The 5,000-nt window shown below is 47.8% G+C and overlaps 1 protein-coding gene across 2 annotated transcripts in view; it reads left to right on the forward strand.

Moving 5' to 3' along the window:
* Positions 1-5,000, forward strand: part of grip1 (glutamate receptor interacting protein 1) — a 421,581-nt gene that overhangs the window by 380,469 nt on the left and 36,112 nt on the right. The window lies entirely within an intron of this gene.

Consider the following 5,000-nt stretch of genomic DNA (forward strand, 5'->3'; position numbering starts at 1 on the left):
AGATGTTAATGCGAGTGTAGCGAAATGCTTGTGCTTCTAGTTCCGACAATGCAGTAATAACCAACAGTAATCTAACCTAACAATTCCACACTACTACCTTACACACACACACAAGTGTAAAGGGATAAAGAATATGTACATAAAGATATATGAATGAGTGGTGGTACAGAACGGCATGGCAGATGCAGTAGATGGTATAGAGTACGGTATATACGTATGAGATGAGTACTGTAGGGTATGTAAACATAAAGTGGCATAGTTTAAAGTGGCTAGTGGTACATGTATTGCATAAAGATGGCAAGATGCAGTAGATGATATAGAGTACAGTATATATACATAAGAGATGGGTAATGTAGGGTATGTAAACATTGTATTAAGTGGCATTGCTTAAAGTGGCTAGTGGTACATTTTTACATAATTTCCATCAATTCCCATTTTTAAAGTGGCTGGAGTTGAGTCAGTATGTTGGCAGCGGCCGCTAAATGTTAGTGGTGGCTGTTTAACAGTCTGATGGCCTTGAGATAGAAGCTGTTTTTCAGTCTCTCGGTCCCTGCTTTGATGCACCTGTACTGACCTCGCCTTCTGGATGATAGCGGGGTGAACAGGCAGTGGCTTGGGTGGTTGTTGTCCTTGATGATCTTTATGGCCTTCCTGTGACATCGGGTGGTGTAGGTGTCCTGGAGGGCAGGTAGTTTGCCCCTGGTGATGCGTTCTGCAGACCTCACTACCCTCTGGAGAGCCTTACGGTTGTGGGCGGAGCAGTTGCCGTACCAGGCGGTGATACAGCCCGACAGGATGCTCTCGATTGTGCATCTGTAGAAGTTTGTGAGTGCTTTTGGTGACAAGCCGAATTTCTTCAGCCTCCTGAGGTTGAAGAGGCGCTGCTGCGCCTTCTTCACAACGCTGTCTGTGTGGGTGGACCAATTCAGTTTGTCCGTGATGTGTACACCGAGGAACTTAAAACTTTCCACCTTCTCCACTACTGACCCGTCGATGTGGATAGGGGGGTGCTCCCTCTGCTGTTTCCTGAAGTCCACAATCATCTCCTTTGTTTTGTTGACGTTGAGTATGAGGTTATTTTCCTGACACCACACTCCGAGGGCCCTCACCTCCTCCCTGTAGGCCGTCTCGTCGTTGTTGGTGATCAAGCCTACCACTGTAGTGTCATCCGCAAACTTGATGATTGAGTTGGAGGCGTGCATGGCCACGCAGTCGTGGGTGAACAGGGAGTACAGGAGAGGGCTCAGAACGCACCCTTGTGGGGCCCCAGTGTTGAGGATCAGCGGGGTGGAGATGTTGTTACCTACCCTCACCACCTGGGGGCGGCCCGTCAGGAAGTCCAGGACCCAGTTGCACAGGGCGGGGTCGAGACCCAGGGTCTCGAGCTTGATGACGAGTTTGGAGGGTACTATGGTGTTAAATGCTGAGCTGTAATCGATGAACAGCATTCTCACATGGGTATTCCTCTTGTCCAGATGGGTTAGGGCAGTGTGCAGTGTGGTTGCGATTGCGTCGTCTGTGGACCTATTGGGTCGGTAAGCAAATTGGAGTGGGTCTAGGGTGTCCGGTAGGGTGGAGGTGATATGGTCCTTGACTAGTCTCTCAAAGCACTTCATGATGACGGAAGTGAGTGCTACGGGGCGGTAGTCGTTTAGCTCAGTTACCTTAGCTTTCTTGGGAACAGGAACAATGGTGGCCCTCTTGAAGCATGTGGGAACAGCAGACTGGGATAAGGATTGATTGAATATGTCCGTAAACACACCAGCCAGCTGGTCTGCGCATGCTCTGAGGACGCGGCTGGGAATGCCGTCTGGGCCTGCAGCCTTGCGAGGGTTAACACGTTTAAATGTTTTACTCACCTCGGCTGCAGTGAAGGAGAGCCCGCAGGTTTTGGTAGGGGGCCGTGTCAGTGGCACTGTATTGTCCTCAAAGCGGGCAAAAAAGTTGTTTAGCCTGTCTGGGAGCAAGACATCCTGGTCCTCGACGGGGCTGGTTTTCTTTTTGTAATCCGTGATTGACTGTAGACCCTGCCACATACCTCTTGTGTCTGAGCTGTTGAATTTCGACTCGATTTTGTCTCTGTACTGAGACTTAGCCTGTTTGATTGCCTTGCGGAGAGAATAGCTACACTGTTTGTATTCGGTCATGCTTCCGGTCACCTTGCCCTGGTTAAAAGCAGTGGTTCGCGCTTTCAGTTTCACGCGAATGCTGCCGTCAATCCACGGTTTCTGGTTTGGGAATGTTTTTATCGTTGCTGTGGGTACGACATCGTCAATGCACTTCCTAATGAACTCGCTCACCGAATCAGCATATTCGTCAATATTGTTGTTGGACGCGATGCGGAACATATTCCAATCCGCGTGATCGAAGCAGTCTTGAAGCGTGGATTCAGATTGGTCGGACCAGCGTTGAACAGACCTGAGCGCGGGAGCTTGTTGTTTGAGTTTTTGTTTGTAGGCTGGAATCAACAAAATGGAGTCGTGGTCAGCTTTTCCGAAAGGGGGGCGGGGGAGGGCCTTATAAGCGTCGCGGAAATTAGTATAACAATGGTCTAGTGTTTTTCCAGCCCTGGTAGCACAATCGATATGCTGATAGAATTTAGGGAGTTTTGTTTTTAGATTAGCCTTGTTAAAATCCCCAGCTACGATGAATGCAGCCTCAGGGTGTGTGGTTTCCAGTTTACAAAGAGTCAGATAAAGTTCGTTCAGGGCCATCGATGTGTCTGCTTGGGGGGGAATGTATACGGCTGTGATTATGATTGACGAGAATTCCCTTGGTAGATAATGCGGTCGACATTTGATTGTGAGGAGTTCTAGATCAGGTGAACAGAACGACTTGAGTTCTTGTGTGTTGTTATGATGATCACACCACTTCTCGTTAATCATAAGGCATACCCCCCCGCCCCTCTTCTTACCGGAAAGATGTTTGTTTCTGTCGGCGCGATGCATGAAGAAACCAGCTGGCTGCACCGACTCCGTTAGCGTCCCTTGAGTTAGCCATGTTTCCGTGAAGCAGAGCACGTTGCAATCCCTGATGTCTCTCTGGAATGCTACCCGTGCTCGGATTTCATCAACCTTATTGTCAAGAGACTGGACATTGGCGAGTAGTATGCTAGGGAGTGGAGCGCGATGTGCCCGTCTCCGAAGCCTGACCACGAGACCGCCACGTTTTCCCCTTTTTCGGCGTCGCACAGGGTCGCCGGCTGGGATCAGATCCATTGTATTGTGTGGAAGGCAAAACACTGGATCCGTTTCGGGAAAGTCATATTCCTGGTAGGAACGATGATGAGTTGACGTTAATCGTATATTCAGTAGTTCCTCCCGACTGTATGTAATGAAACCTAAGATTACCCGGGGTACCGATGTAAGAAATAACACGTAAAAAAACAAAATACTGCATATTTTCCAAGGAACACGAAGCGAGGCAGCCATCTCTTTTCGGCGCCGGAAGGTCAGATCACTCACTGGGGTTAAAGAGACCATCACACATGACATAGTACAAACAGAGCACTCACTGGGGTCAAAGAGACCATCACACATGACATAGTACAAACAGAGCACTCACTGGGGTTAAAGACCATCACACATGACATAGTACAAACAGAGCACTCACTGGGGTTAAAGACCATCACACATGACATAGTACCAACAGAGCACTCACTGGGGGTCAAAGACCATCACACATGACATAGTACAAACAGAGCACTCACTGGGGGTCAAAGACCATCACACATGACATAGTACAAACAGAGCACTCACTGGGGTTAAAGACCGTCACACATGACATAGTACAAACAGATCACTCACTGGGGTTAAAGAGACCATCACACATGACATAGTACAAACAGAGCACTCACTGGGGTCAAAGAGACCATCACACATGACATAGTACAAACAGAGCACTCACTGGGGGTCAAAGACCATCACACATGACATAGTACAAACAGAGCACTCACTGGGGTTAAAGACCGTCACACATGACATAGTACAAACAGATCACTCACTGGGGTTAAAGAGACCATCACACATGACATAGTACAAACAGAGCACTCACTGGGGTCAAAGAGACCATCACACATGACATAGTACAAACAGAGCACTCACTGGGGTTAAAGACCGTCACACATGACATAGTACAAACAGAGCACTCACTGGGGGCCAAAGACCATCACACGTGACATAGTCCAGACAGAGCACTCACTGGGGGTCAAAGACCGTCACACATGACATAGTACAAACAGAGCACTCACTGGGGTTAAAGAGACCATCACACATGACATAGTACAAACAGAGCACTCACTGGGGTTAAAGACCATCACACATGACATAGTCCAAACAGAGCACTCACTGAGGGGTCAAAGACCGTCACACATGACATAGTACAAACAGAGCACTCACTGGGGTTAAAGAGACCATCACACATGACATAGTCCAAACAGAGCACTCACTGGGGGTTAAAGACCGTCACACATGACATAGTACAAACAGAGCACTCACTGGGGTTAAAGAGACCATCACACATGACATAGTCCAAACAGAGCACTCACTGGGGTCAAAGTTCAGGTAACATGTTATACATTATAGATAATCTACATTACAATGTATTATACCCTAATAGGCCTGCCAATGCAATCTACACACAACACGTTAGTTATCTATGCTGTGTACACACACTGTGTACCATGCGCACACACACACACACACACACACACACCATGCACACCACCCATATCAGCGCTGTACACACCTCATCACAGTGGATGCAGTAGTATTTCAACACGGTCACACTATTCCCAGATCACTTGTTGGGTTGGTTTAGGCTGCCAGATGGATTCAATACAGAGAATTTACAGCAGATCTGGTTCCACTACAGAAGACAATTTGCTCGTATCTTTTGAGCTGCTTATTTCTGCTGAACTACAGTGAGATTGATTTAGAAGTTGTCTGGAAACGGCTGTGAGGGAAATAACAGATTGTATTAGCATCTCTCTCTCTCTCTCT

Source organism: Salvelinus alpinus, chromosome 11 (genome assembly GCF_045679555.1).
Source record: "Salvelinus alpinus chromosome 11, SLU_Salpinus.1, whole genome shotgun sequence".
Lineage (NCBI taxonomy): Eukaryota > Metazoa > Chordata > Actinopteri > Salmoniformes > Salmonidae > Salvelinus > Salvelinus alpinus.